The sequence below is a fragment of the Alligator sinensis genome, unplaced genomic scaffold, assembly GCF_000455745.1.
Source record: "Alligator sinensis unplaced genomic scaffold, ASM45574v1 scaffold38_2, whole genome shotgun sequence".
NCBI lineage: Eukaryota > Metazoa > Chordata > Crocodylia > Alligatoridae > Alligator > Alligator sinensis.
Genome location: NW_005842350.1, coordinates 714,386 through 730,334, shown reverse-complemented (window position 1 = coordinate 730,334; position 15,949 = coordinate 714,386). Strand labels below are relative to the sequence as shown.

The 15,949-nt window shown below is 39.9% G+C and overlaps 1 protein-coding gene across 1 annotated transcript in view; it reads right to left on the bottom strand.

Moving 5' to 3' along the window:
- HS3ST5 (heparan sulfate-glucosamine 3-sulfotransferase 5) overlaps window positions 1-9,394 on the bottom strand; it is a 158,533-nt gene extending 149,139 nt beyond the window's left edge. Inside the window, exon 1 of the mRNA XM_014522433.2 lies at window positions 9,288-9,394. The gene's annotated coding sequence lies outside the window, so the exon portion shown is untranslated. The remainder of the gene's footprint in view (window positions 1-9,287) is intronic.
- Window positions 9,395-15,949: the final 6,555 nt, after the last annotated feature.

Genomic DNA, 15,949 nt, shown 5'->3' with positions numbered 1-15,949 from the left:
ACATAACAAATGGATAGTTTTCTGTTCAGATCTGAGCCTAGCTTTAGTAGAAGTCTTGTTTAAACATGCTTCATAAAGAGCAGGAAGCTATTAAGGAGCTTGATGATAAAAGCAAGAGAGTCAAGCACAGAAACACAAGATAAGCAAAAGAAACTGCAGGTGTATATTTTCAGCATGAGGTAAGGGACAAAGACAAATTAATACCTATGTGAGTCCAGTTAAGGCCACACAGATGGGATACACATGGCAAATAAAATACTTCTATAGCTTCCTGATGATATGCCTAGATACTGAAGCTGCTCTAACACATATGTAATCAAATGTATAACATCCAAGGATGTGTAGGCATAACAGTTCAGGTCATGTTCACCAGTCATATTTGTGCTCAGATGTTTCTGAAACACAGCGGTTTAAAAAATGGTGGAACAGAAGTTTAGCTGTCCTATTAGTTTACTTTCTGACCTGTGAACCAGTTGGAGGTGCTCCAAAGGACTGCACAGGCCTTCTACATATAAAGAAAGCTCCAAAGGTTTTATTCAACAGAGATTACAGGGTCTCAGTAACCAGGAGCTGTCTCCAAAATGACCTTCCCAATCATTCCACAGGATCCTGCAGCATAGCTCCACTGGAACAACACTGCAAAGAGACTAGGCACAGGACTGGGGAGACATGGGTCTTCCATACAAATGGCCCTGGCTCTTCATTTATGTTTAGGAGCAGATTCAGAAGCCTGATCCTTGTAGGAGGAGAAATCCTGGCTTCTCCAGGCATGATGAGGGAGAGCTCTGATAATTTCAACTCTTGTATTCATCCATTAGTTTTTGACACGGTCTGTCATCCTAGTATTCTTGCATTTCCCAGGTTAATTAAACCAGTTTAAACTAGCCTCATTAGGGACTTTACTAAGTAACCTGCTTTTATCCCCCCCAACCTCCCCCAAAAAGATAAAGAAATAATTATTTGCTTGGGATGAACATATATCAACACAACTAGAAACCTTCATCACACCAGGTATGACGAAAAGCTTTGTCAAAAAAGGAGTCTCATAAAATGCCCATAATTGATCTGTAGTCATTTGGTTTCATCTAAAACTTATGCCATGATTAAACCTCTTCAGCAGACAGAGCTTCTAGCTCTAGCTCTCATGCTGTTCATCTTGAACTTTGTTAGTACTGTTGTCCCAGAGGAGCACAGATCCCCTTGCATATGAAGAATAGAGACTTATTCATGGATATATTACTGATTTGTTGATGCTTTGGAAGAGAGCATGAGTGCCTTGAATCAACAATGGAAATCAACTGGTAATCTCTGAAGGAACTGGTGTATGGGGACATTGTTCTCATTATAACCCTTCTCACAGAAGTAAGGAGACATACCACATTTTCTCACATACCACAGTTCCCCAGATAACACTCAGACCTTGTTTCTGGAAGGCAGCATATAGAAATAAAGATTTATTTAAGGCATGGCTTCTGCATGCAGTAGCTCACTTGGCTGTGCCAGCTCAATTACTGTTTCAGGCATAAGTTATAGTGTTAACCCTCTCACAGTTGCTAAGGAGTTGGTAGTGGCTTCAGACTCCACGCCTTCTGCTTTCTGAGCCAGAGAGAAGCAGGAGCCATTTTGGCAGCCATTAAACTACTGAGTCTCTATGCTTCAATTCCACCTTAAGCCATGCCACCCAACTTTGGATGGCTGATTTAGGGCTGGAAACATATGTGGAGTAGGTGAGCAAGTACAGTAATATGTAAAAATGGTAAAGTTTCTGCTCTGCATCCATCTTCAGTTCTGGTTGATGTGAGCCATAAATCACAGTGGAGTATTCATAGATCTCACATGGGCAGAAATGGTGGAGATTCCAAACCACAAGTGGAAGATGGTTGTATTTGCCATTATTGCTATTTCCTTGTGTTGACTTAATAAAAACATTTTAAAAAATCTGCAAGATACAAAACAAGGGGCAGCTGCCATTAGCAGAAGGAGGAAAAGTGCTCTGGGTCATTCTTTGAGAATGTGAGTTATCACATTGAAGATGTATCCTCAAAGTTGGGCATGTACTTAAGAAGCCTGCTGAATTGGAGCCTGAAGCATTTCTCTCTTTCAAACAGCATCATCTGGTTCTTGCCCAGGTTCAGTCTGAGCCAGCTGCTCTTCTCCCAGAAGCAGCTCTCCTCTAGGCATTGTGACATCTTTGTGATGCCAGTGACTGCATCTGTAAATGAGACATGCTTGGGTGTCATCGGTAGGGCCTGAGGCAACCCACTGCCTTCCTAGCAGTCTCACTTATGTACTGAAAGAGGGCAGGGGAAGGAAACTGTCAGGTCCTGCGTGAGCTTCTGAAGGTGCAGGAAGAGGTGCAATTTAACCATTATTGTTCTCTGGGTCTGACTGCAATCAACTTGTGTGTGTGTTCAGAATTAAGCCGTGTGCATTCAGTGTTTAAAAAATGAAAGTGGGGCGGGGGGAGGAGGGAAACAATTGTTGTGAATTAACATACCCAGGAACAACTTCACTGAACGGTACTAAATAGAAACTTAATCCACAACTATGGATTAAGTGGATTACTGTGTCCCTTATGGGCTCATTTATCACACAGCAAACTACTGGACACCCAACTGCATGCTACAATGCATCTTGTGTCAGACACATTGCACCCCACTCCAATTCCATGGTTACCAGTACTCAGTAGCATTGCCCCCCTCATCTCCACCACACAAATGTTGAAGTAAATTTACTAGACAGGCTCCAAAATAATCTTATGCTGCCACTGCAATGGGACATATTCCACCCACTAATAGCTTGGCTCCCCTTAAGGTGCCCAGTATGATCCACCCTTTCAAAACCCTTTGACTTTTCCTTACTTACTCAATAGTCAGCACAAACACCAATCAATCACCACATCATCTCTGACCCTACAGTCAGACAACAAGTATGTAACTGGCCACACTGTTATTGTGCATTTATCAACCATTTTCAAACTAGACAAGGTCACTGTGCCTCAAATCTATACCAGTGGGGCCTTTGCAATGATAACAAATGCCCTTATGGACAAATTCAAACCATGTCCCATATTGTTGACTTGTATCCATTTACAATGCTACCTGGTGGCCTTCACGCTCTTTACACTGGTGATGACATCACCTTAAAATGGCTGAAACATGCTGAAACTGCATGTGCTAAATAAATAATTCACAACTGAGCAGTCTTAGCTTGAACATTATCCCACTCCTCAGTAAAACAAACAAGTGTGTTTCTTTCTTAGACTTTCAGCAAGCTGGCATTTTATAACACTTCATTTGACTAATGTGTGTTGGACAATAATGAGAATATCAGTTTTCTATTTAATAATTTTCCTGTTTTGTAGAACAGATGTGTGAGAAAGGTTAATGTATTAAATTTGCACATCTCTACACTGATTATTTCTTATTGGCTTTTTGCTTCTTATGCTCTGCTTCTTTAAAAAGAAGTGGTTTAAAATATGACTTCTTTGACAGTTTCAGTCAGAAACCGTCGCTTTCCCCACCAATTTTCATGCTCTACAAACTTTGCCATCATAAACCACTTTGCATGTATTAAAAACAAGTATTATATTACATGAGGCAATTTAAGTGTATCCCATTTCACTTGGTGAAACTAAGCAGCTTTGCATTATAACTAAGTTGAGCTAATGAGAATATGCTTGAAGCGTGTGTTACCTGGAACCGAAGTTAGCTAGTTATATCATACTGCAACTTATGAGTCTGCAAAATGATGTCTAGAATCCTGCTGTGAGGGAGATAGGAAAATTATTATAATCTGCATTCCTAAATTGAATGAGCAGTTTGCTCAGCAGAAACCTCTTGACTGCAAATAGTCTGAAATGATGTCCTGCTGCTTAAAATACCTGTGTTTTTTTAACTGAGTAAAATCCCTACATTTCCTTAAACAAAATAACACTAAAATCCTATATAAGTGAAATTGTTGAGACAGTGGAAGCTGCTTATTATCCATCTTCCAGGGAAAATTTTTATGATGTTCAAATTTTATTGGCAGGGGCCAAAGTCTAAAAATTTTGGTTTGTGATTTCATAATATGATCCTAATTCTTTATTTGATGGTAGACCTAAGTCTCCATAAAACTCCCTAGTAAAATATTATCTTAACACTGAGATAAACTGAACATTTACAAGAGCATTATACTCCATATAAACAGAAGATGGATGTGAATACACACTTTAAAGTGGTTACAGTTACAATACAGCACACATCAGTAAACTCAAATCTATATGGCAGTAGTGTACAGAAAAGACTATATAAGTATAAGCAAAAGACTGGCGACTAGACACAGAAGATAAACCTTGTTCTCAATAAAAGAATGGAAAATACAATTTTATCTATTTGTATCCTTTAACACAAGAACATGGAGAATGTGTAAGTAAGAAAAAAGCCTGAGGACAACTAAGCTAGGAGAGCATGGCAATTACCTGATAAATTGCTTTCTCGCAGTATAGTTCAGTAATAAATATTTTGGGGAACAGTACTTCCTGCATGGCCATCCAAGGAAAGGGCAGGGGAACCTAGAAATTATGTTGCCTCTTATTCTTGCTCTACCCAGAAAAGCACTGAGCAAACTATAGCTTAGAGGGAGATCCAGGATTTAATTCTCTTAGAAGAAAGGTAATTGAACATGATTTTCCAGTATCCTGGATGACTACCGATTGGGCTGTTGAATAAAAGGAGGCACTACGTCTTCACTTAGCGGTATTTTGTGAAGGACAGATGCGCAAATCCTCATAGGGCTTTGGCACCTATCTGTTCAACTAAGTCAAGACTTCAGCATGCCCAGATGTAGAAATTTAGATGCTAGGGGAAATTTATAGATGCAAAATATGCCCTTATCGACTTTAGGTGCTTAGTGCTTTAGGCAGCAGCAGTGTCAGTTTTTAAGAATCTAAATTTTGGATTTAAGTTCATCATGGGCCAGTCAAGGGAGACCCAGGTGCCTATGCATTTTGTAGATCTAAGTCCTTGTTCCTAAATATGACATATACAGCTTTCTGGGATTGGCATCTTTTATGTGCCTGCTATTTCCTGACAGCAGGCAGGGTGGTTTGCTGTATCTTTTAGATGAGATGTAGGGTATACTGGGATTATGTAGATCCAACACCTCCAATATTTTGGGAATTCTGCCTTTGTCTGCATAATGCATTTTCTCTGTTGTCTCCTGTACAATTACTAAGCTGAGAGGCAGTTTCACCATGAAAAGTTTGATCAAAAGAATACAATGAGTGTATAATTCAGAATAAGATCCTAGAGCCCTTCTTTCACTCCTTTACACGGAAAGATTCTTATTCAGTTTCATTTTTCCTGAATAAGGACAAGTATAAGTGGTTTAATATAAAAAGAAATGGGAGACTTTAGGTTAGAAATGTTGGAGTACCAAACAATACAAAACAAAGCTCAACAAAATTTCATGAAGAAGGATCCTCTTGTTTGAATAGAAGCTGTAATTTTACTTTGCTGTCATCCATGTCTATAATGAAATAGTTTTCTGCAGGCAGCCAGACAGGAGTGATAGTATCCTCTTAGCAATTTGCACACCAAACTGGATGCAAACATTTTAAAAGTAGCAGAAATCAAATAAACCTACAGAAACTCCTACAAATCATCTGTAGATGGTATACTAATTACCCACTGGAAATGAAGTAAGATGGACACCAATTAACACTTGAACACCAATTAACACAGACAAAATTCTCATCTGGTGTAGGGCCAAACTACTGAGAATTTGGCTCCATTATCACTGTCTAATTCATGCTGTTTGACTCTCCCTATCCATTACCTATGAAGAAGTCTGGCTTCCACTCTTTGGTTTAAAATACCTGCAATAACATGCAACTCACAAGTGGACCTTTAAGCTTACTTTTTGTGTATTTCACCACCTGAAGTTGTACACTGCAGTGAATGAAACACTACATTGCACTGAGCCTGTAAACAAATTAAAATAACTCCAGGTTCTTTCACTGTTAAACTAATCTACCAAGAATCTGGTTAATAGAGTTTTGATGACCCATAATCCTATTTTTTTTTTTTATATATACAATGATCTACAACATAATTAGATGAAGCAAAAAAAAAAAAAATCTGCATTGAGATGTTGTATTTATAAAACCTAGCCGAGATAACAGTTGCTATTTCCTTAAATTTACATTTTCAGATTTTTTAACATTTTAACTGCAATTTTCCCCTCTTTGTAGATTCAAATTTATAGGGAAAAATGGTGATTCTATGAAATTGAAATCCTCAATGTGGATGCATTTTTCTTGGGAAATATTTAGGTACTACAGCAGTAGGTACTATATAAATGTTAATATAATCAGTTCCCAATATATATGTGTGATATTAGTATAGGGTTTTTTAATGGGTTATACGTGTTGAAAATCATCTATAAAACAGGCTGTGGCTCTCTGCTTTTGACATCAGAATTCATAGTATGGTTTAGAGTCTCCCCTGACAGCCCATTACAGGATGGGAGCAAACCCTTTTGGTGAAACCACTGGGGTTAATCTCCATGGCAAGCAACACAACCTTTCCCTCACCTTTCACGCTCCACAATGTTAACAAGACTTCAACTGCTTTTCAAACTATTTGCTAGACAAAGAGCTATTAAAGTGACACTCAACTTATCTGGCCCCATGAGTCAGATGAGTGACACAGGGCTAGTCCATAGGCCAGAGCCCATGTAGGAATGGTCTACAAGTGTAACACCATGCACCAGATCTGGCCCTCATGCACTGGCTTGACCCAATGTACTGGACACAGCTGTGAAAGACCCTACGTGCTGGCCCATCCCTAAGAACTGGGTCTAGCTGTGGATTGCCTTGCAGCCTGGCCTAGCCCTGTAAGTCAGATCCAGATGCAACCCCACTCTGTTAGCTGACTCATCCCTGCATGCTCAATCTTGTCCCTGGCTCCTGGGGTAGAGAACCATATCATCCAGCCTGAAGAGCTACTCATAAGTCTAGCAATTTGGTAAAGAGGGGAGTGTTATCAGCGTTAATCATTGTGGCTCTGGAAGAAATGTTACTACCACTCCCCACCACTGCCAAATTTTCAGACCCATGAGGAAGCTCACAGACTGGACAACATGACTCAGTGAGCCAGATCTGGCCTGCAGGCCATAGGTTGAGTGCGACTAGGATATTGCATTCTTGTGAATACTGAATGGTTTGTTTCATACAATCTGCTTTAAAATCATCTTCATTAGCACTGGCTGAATTATTTTAATTTTACATTTAAAATCAAAGACAATTCCTCACTAGAATTTAAAATGTCTTATGAACAGCTAGAGAAAAAATGAAAATTTACCAACTGCAGAATGTTGACAAAATTTTTATTCATGAAAAAGGAAGAAGACTTTTGCAAAATTCTCTTCTTCACACCGGCTTCTAACTGGCTCTAATATTTGCATATGCATGATCTGGCCTGCAGGGAGCCCAATAACAAAGCTCTCAGTGACATCAACCAGTTGAAGAATGATTTGAACTTCTACTGTTATTTCTTGTGTGCATTTAAATATTTTAATATTTGGAATAGCTTATTAGTGCCAATTGCATACTTGTTCACTTCTGATGAGGGATGGTTTGCTTTCTGCCTCCTATTTGCTTTATATTTTTCTATATAGAGAGTGGATATGCAGTATGATTACAGTACTGCTAGGCAGAGTAGCAGACAGAAAGAGATTGATTACAAGACTGTAATTCAGTTGAGGGATCCTGATGATATCATCTAAAATGAGAGCAAAGCTCAATTCATGCAGTTTACAATGTCATCTCAACACTAAGATTAAGTTCCATCTTTATTAATCAATATGCCTTCTGATAGTCATTATAACAGGATAGGGGGAAGATGAATAAGAACAGATATTATTTGTAAAATTATTTATCTAGAAAAATAGCTGGAGACCATTTTGCTAAAAAAAAAAAAATCCTAAAACTAATCTTTCTACAGAAGAAGAATAGATGGCAATCACAGATGCAGTCACAATTAGAATTACCTCCTCTTCTCTGTTATATATGGCAACGTTGTCCACATCAGTGGAATTTTATGACTATAGCTCAGAGGACTTCCAAAATGTTATGTAGTTTATTACAAGATAGCATAGGTACCTATTGCATTTGCTATATCCCTCAAACAGTTATTTCGTGTATGTGTTTCCTGTTAGAGAGCCACAAATGTCAGTTCTTGCATGTATTTTTGTATCCATGCCATTCTGTAGTTTAGAGATTAGATGGAACACAGAAATGATAGAATAGCTAGGGGTAGTCCTGAACATTTGATCAAATAAAACCTGCCAATGCACAGTTATCATTAGCAACATGGCTAGGCACTTGAGTCACAGGGACAGTGGCAACTTCCAGTTGCTGCCACACCTCCCTGTGGCTGCCAGCAGCAGCCAGGGTTTTTTTGCTTCTTCCCCATCCCTGCCCCAAAAGTCAGCAACCAGGGCAACTGCATCCTAGTTATGCCTGACTGAATAGTTCTCCAAGGAACCATTGGAAAACTGTTATTTGGACTGCTTAGCACAAGACTTCTGCCTGGGCAGGGAGTTGCAATACTTGATCAAGTAAGTCTTCCTTATTTTTAATGATTCTCTGGAATTGTATCTAGTGAAAATAAAACCAAAACAAATAGCCCCTCTGGGTCTAAATGCTACAAGAAACTAAGATTCCTACTCAAGAGTGCACTTGTGTTTTGTGCTTCCATCTTACTTGAATACAAGTTTAAATGCTATCCTGAAAAAGGATGATTTTCTGAATCGGGGCCTAATTGACTAAAATCCATATATTGTACAAATGTTTGATTAAGTTCATTATCAAAGGGCTTACCAGAAATGGATAAATGTGTGTCATAATGAATTCCTCTTTTTCATTATATTTAACTATTTCTCTCTGTATTTTATATGGGTTACTCCATAGATAATGCACTTACAAATGTGTCAAGTTTACAGTGAAGTAGGGTAATGGGTAACTCACATAATATACAAGCAACAGAATCACTGGCATGTAACCTTATGCAAACCCACTTCAGTGAAATCATACCTGCTTACTCTCAAGGTAAAATCAGTTCCATATGTTTTGTGATGACATAAATCAGGCTTTTTCTTTCAATAATCTCAAATGTTTACATGTTATACATCAACAGCATATGATTTTAACTTTCTATATAAATCAATCATAATTTATTATCTATAAATAATGGTTATATTAAATAATTCTGAAACATCAGATTTTTAGCGAATCCACCAACCTTTGTGTCCTTACGCACATCTGGTGGGTCCAATACATCTGTTTTAGAGTAAGAACAAAGGTGATGAAATTAATCTCTTTTTGTCCTCAACACCCAGATGTTTCTAGTGCTTTCCTTTAAGACCGATGAAATGATAACATGACTCCAGGTGATCAGAGCAGAAGATTAGGCTTCTCTTCAGAAATGCTACACAAGTTGAGGCTGTAAAACAAAGAAAATGATTATGATAGATGTGTAAGATCTGAAAAGAACATTATCAGAGTTTGCTGTGCAAATCTCAAAACAAAGTCTATGTATTAAGCTATGTCATGGGGTTACCACCTGCAGCAAACATACGTTGCCATTCTTGAAAATCATAGCCATTCATTTTTAAAATACCGACAGTTTAGATTCTGGAACACAGTTCCACTGTGTAGAAAGGAGGAAGGCTACAGAAAATTTCCCCTCACAATTGCAAGCCCCTAACTAATTTCATATCCTATCACTAAAAATAGCCATACATGTACATTTTTGGCTAGCTGTTGAAGCAGTTAGGAAACATAGAAGAGATCTGTATTATGGCTTCATATGTTGCTTTATAGATCAAAGAATAGCCAGAAGTGGTTTTCAGCCATTTTATATAACTTTGGGGGGGGTGGAGGAGGAGGGAATGGGAAAAGGAAACAAAGCCCTGCATTTATAATGAAATACTGTCAGACCTTGGTCTACAGTAAACACTGCTAAAACATACAGGGAATTGTTTGAATACACTTGTGTTTTTTCTATTTTCTCTATAAATCGTGCATATTTATAAACTTAGCTATGCATCCATATCTTAGAATTGTAGCACAGATGCAACAGCAAATATGGCATAATTGCAACCCATATATTATCACTTCTAGCTTTAGGCATGAACACATCCACTCACAAAGCAAATGAAGCTCCAAGCACTCTGGAATTCAGCTAAGCCCTCAAAACCATTATTGCCAACTTGAACTGCCAAAAAAATTAACTCTATAGCTATCCCATTTGTCAGGGAAGAAAAAGTTCTGAGTTCAGAAAGGAAGCTACATTGAAAGGCTTTTCTACAGCAACATCAAAATGTGTGCATTTCTTGAATTTCGTTTCATCATTGTGGTCAGTACACAATAAATGCTGTTCACTTTTTCACACTTCAAGAATAAAATTGTGGTCTAGCAGATTTTATGCACCAACCGAGGGTACTTTCCAAGACAAAAATATCTGAATTCAATTAGGATAAAATACAGATTACAGCCCAGGAAAGTATTAAGCAATAGATACAGAAGAACACCAAATCTATACTATCTTTTATATTCAATAAAAGGTGTTTATTAAAATCATTGTATATACACTGCATAAACCATTTACACATGGATCTATAATACTTTATTTCTGACTGTTATCTTGCTTGTTTGATATATGACTTATGATTGAGGATCATTTTTTTTTTCAGCAGAAACATTTATTTATCAATAATTTATCAGATAAATGGTTTTAGATTGAGCATTTTAAAAATGTAAGCAAATCAATGGTAAAGGACATAAGGCCATATATTATAATGATATAATAACTGAAGCTTAAGCATTGCACTGAACTGATAATACCCCCAAAGCTCTCTTTTTTTAATAGCTAAGAGTTCCTATACTATAATTGTTTAGAGGGGGAAATCTATCTAATTTCAGCTAGTGCTTTGTGGAATCTTATCACTTCAATGAGAACAAAAAGTGAAGAAAATGGACTGGCTCCAGACATACACAAAGGAACCAAACTTGTCTGCAAGTTTAAGACAAGTGTTTGCTTTTGGAAATGGGTTAGACACATGGAAAACAGAACTCAACTAATGCAGATTAGCTAAGAAATAAAAAGTTGTGATTTTCATTAACTTCAACAGTAGCTCTACACAGATATTTGGTAACGACTCAGAGACAAAGGGCATGAAGAAAAGCAGCCCTGTTGAACATGAACTACACCCTGAAACAGATGCAACTCTGAGGAAGCTACCTTAGAGCGGATCTGATAAATACACCTGCAACAGATCTTGGTCTGCTGAGGGCTGAAAGGTGCTTGACTGTGCATGCCCATATATGAGCAGAATGGACAATGAGAAAACTGGATGTTCTGAACCCATTTGGATGTAGCACTGAGATAAAGAGGAGGAAAAGGTTATATCTGAACTAGTGACGGAACATGCAAAATGCATTCAAAAGGTTAAGCTCCTACTTTGTTATCATTGACATGGTGTCTGTGGGCAGAGAGATTGAGAATTCACTATGGCATATTCAGATATTGTATGCTCTGTAGGAAGTGGATATTTTGCAGCTCCCTCCTGCACCATAAGCAAGTTAAAAAAACTATGGCTTCAGCAAGATACAACTTTTCAAGGCAAGAATAAAGGATCATTTTGCACCTCTGTAGGAAAATGATGATGCTGTGGCATCATCACTGCTACTTATGGAAATGTATACCTGGAAAACAGATTGATTTATTGTTAAGCACGTGGAAAGTGATCAGTAGTATGCTTAAAATACACAGACTTGTTTGTTAGTAGTGTGCTCTTCAGTCTTGGAAGAGTAAGTATTGAGGCACTGTGCTCACGATAGATTTCTCTCATAATTGATAATATGTATATGATTTCTGTTCTCTTTTGTGATGAAATCTCATTTCGATTAGAACCATTACCAACAAAAACCATAATTCACCACCTGAAATCTATGTGAATCACATCACTATATGAATGATAAACAACAGAATAAGCACAAAAATATCACTTTATATATAATAAACCATTGAAATTATGTGAAAAATATCTTGTGTAAATAAAAACTGTGTGGTCAATTATGCTTAATGTTACTTCAAATTTTCTTATGACTGGCTGTCCACTCATGGCATGCAGGCACTCTACATACATAAGAATGAGCATTGCTGACCAATAAATAAATAAATAAAATCATGGGACTGAATCTGCACTTAGATGTTCTCATGTTCCATTGAAAATGGATATGCAATGTCCATCTGCTTTCATGCTCATGTTAACTGTTAGGATTAATTACTTAGTCTCTGGCTGTTTGCACAAGAAACACTCCATCTTTTTAGCTGGAATTGTAAAAGATCAATATACCCAACCCTGCACTGGGATGCTAGTGACATGGCAGAAGTGAACATTTATGTGGCTCAGAATGAGCTTCTCCTGTGAAGCTCTAAATCACGCAGTAAAATGGCACTCGTAGGAGAAGGCAAGCATGTTCTTGAGTATAGTCCATACATTGTTCCTTTAAGAAAAAAAGGGAAAAAGGATGACCCAAATACTCACAGACTGGTCAGCTAATCTCAATACCTAAAAAGATACTGGAGTATATTTAGAGCATATCAAAGAATATATTTCTAAGTACCTAGAGGATAATGATGCAATAAGAAACAGCCAGATTTGTCAAGGGCAAGTTATGCTCACCCAACCTGATGACAAGGTGACAGGCTTTGTGGATGGTGGTAGAGCAGTGGCTGAGATCAACCTCAAAGGAAAGATTTTGACACTGTCTCCCTCAATATTCTCATAAATAAGATAAGGAAACACATTTGAGATAAAACTCCTAAGTGGATGCATAACTGATTGTATTATTCCAGCCCTATTTTCCACGATCCTCTGATTCTCTAGGGCCAGTGAAAAAATAGAGGCCCACATAAAATATTACCCCAGTCTTTCTGGGAAATAGAAAAATGTAGCTAGAAAACAGTCCTTCAGCAAGCTGTGACGTCCTGCCCTCTCTTTTTATCTTAACCAAAATGCCCAGACAGCAAACTCTGTACTCACATCATTGACCTCAGAGAGCGACAGGAAGGAGCAGCGCCTCAGAGATGCACCTTGCTGTAGGTCACCTGTCTAGTGTTATCAAGTCAAGACACAAGAGATGAAGGACAGTTGGCAACCCAGCCCAATGTCACAGACAGCCAGGTCTGGGGGTCTCCTCAGGGTCAGGAGCAGCCAGTAGATCAGAAGCCAGGAAATTTGTCTGGGAAACCAAGTCAGAGATCCACAGGATCAGGCAAAACACAAGGTCAAGGGAGACAGCTAGGTCACGTATCCAGGAGCTCAGGCCAGAGCTGGGTTAGGTATCTAGGGGGTCAGGCAGAATGTGAGTGAGGTCAGGAGGCTAGCTGGGTCAGGTATCCAGAGAGTCCATCAGTCATTAGCAGCACAAGCCAAGGGTACAGAAGCCTAGGTATAAGGTTACATCTTTTTGCCTGAACACTTCCCCTTCCAGATCTAGGGTTTAAAAGGGAAGGGGTTAGAGGTCAGCTGACCTTGGCTAGCCACTCTGGTGGCAAGGAGGAGGTGGCTCAGAGGGAGGGTTTTGGCCACCTGTGTTCTGCTGGGGAGGCAATGGACTGGGGTGAGCTGTTGCACCAGGCAGGCCAAGGCCCTGGGTTCTAGGTCATGGTCCAACATTACTCCCTTATCAATAACCCCTTCTAGGAGGTGCTGGGCCAGGTGGTCCCTGTGGAAGTTCTGCACCTGATCAGGGGCATAGATGTTTTCTACAGATTCCCATGTGCATTCCTCACTGCCATCTGGAGTCCAGGATCTCTTTAACCAAGTAATCTTCTTTGCTGTGGACCATTATGCCAATGTTGATCTCCCTGTCATTTATATGTTTCCTTTGCCTTTTCCAGCTGGATTTTCAGTTCCTTTTGGACTTCATGAATATGTTGTACACAGTCTGTAGCTGTAGGGTTACTAGAGTTGATGTGCAGGGCAGAGTGTAGATGGGGGTGGAACCCATAATTGGCAAAGAAGAGTGTTTGCCCATTTGAGGGATGTGCACAGTAGTTATAGGAAAACTAGATGAGTGTTAGCAGGGGAGCCCAGTTTTCTAGTGGCAAAATTAAGGTAACACCACAGGTACTGTTCTACAGTCTGGTTTATTCTCTCTGCTTGAGCATTTGTTTGTGGGTGGCATGCAGATGAGAGCTGGGCATGGACTCCCAGCAAATGCAGAGCCTTGCACCAGAACTGGGACATGTGCTGGGGTCTATAGTGAGGGGTAAAGTGGTCTGGGAGACCATGAAGGCACATGGTCCAACCATAATTTGGCTATCTTTAGCTGAAGGAAAACCTGTGATTAGATAAATTAAGTGGGCTATTTTGGTCAATTAGTCCATCACTATCAGGATCATGGAATATCCATTGGATTTGGCCATCTCTATGACAGTCTAGGTAATTGATAGACCAGGGTCAGAGGGGGAAAGGAAGAGGCTGTAGGAGCCCACCTGCTTTCTGCACAGGTCTTTTAGTAGTGCGGGTGCAAAGATAGCAGGAGTGGACAAAGTTTCAAATGATCTCATGCAGCGAGGCCACCAGAAGTATCGGGCAACCAGTCAAAAGGTCTTTTCTGTTCCCAGATGGCCTGTTAACAGTGAGTCATGGCTTATGTGGAGTATGGCCAGCCTGGCCAGACCTGGATGCACATTGATCTATCCCAAGTGAAAATGACCCCCTCCCATACTTGGTGGGGCTCTTGAAAGAGACAGCAGGCTGATTTTTAGGGGGAAGGGTTTTTTTTTGGGTGGCAGCTTGAAGTAGAGTCAGCAAGTTTATGGGTCACGTGGCACTGACAACATTGTGTAGCTCTAGAATAGGGCTGGGTTGGGTTGGTTTCTGAGCCCTGAGCACAGTCCCATTCTGGCACTGAGCACAGTCCCAGCCTGGCCCACTGTACCCAAGTACTAAATGACTGCACAGTAACTGGCATTACTGCACAGTAGCGTCGCCACATGGTTTCCTGGTGATGCTGGCTGCACAGTAGCTTGTTACTACTACACAGTATCATTGCATCATGGTTCATGCCACGCAATGCTACAGCACAGTAGTAACAAGCTACTGCATAATAGTAACAACCTTCAGACCTGCTCCCTTTTATACTTATACTTCACTGTTAGTCATTCATACAGCCAATCAGATATCTGTGCATGCGGCACTCATGGCCTTTCACACAGCACTCTCAAGCACACAACACTCAGGTGTCACTCAAACAACATGCTTACTTTTCACCTCTCACTTTCCCACCAAGCATTGACTATTCAACTGAGCATGCTCAGGACCCGCTAAGTCCTCGGGCCAGGTTCCAGATGATTGGAAGATGGCCAATGTGGTCCACATCTTTAAAAAAGGGAGGAGGGAGGACCCGGGCAACTATAGGCCCATCAGTCTTACCTCAATCCTGGGGAAACTCTTTGAGAAGATCATCAAGGAGCACATCTGTGATGGGCCGGCATCAGGGATGATGCTCAAGGGCAACCAGCATGGTTTCATTAGGGGCAGGTCATGTCAGACCAACCTGATTGCCTTTTACGATCAGGTCACAAAAGCATTGGATGCAGGTGTCACTGTGGAGGTAGTCTTTCTGGACTTCAGCAAGCCCTTTGACACTGTCGACCACCCCATTCATTAAAAAACTAGGTGACTGTGGCATCGATGCCTACACGGTCAGATGGATTGCAAATTGGCTGAAGGGTCGTACTCAGATGGTGGTGGTGGTGGACGGGTCATATTCGACGTGGGGGGAAGTGGGCAGCAGAGTCCCCCAGGGCTCGGTCCTTGGGCCCGCACTAATCAATTTCTTTATCAGCGATTTGGACGACGGGGTGAAAAGCAACCTGTTCAAATT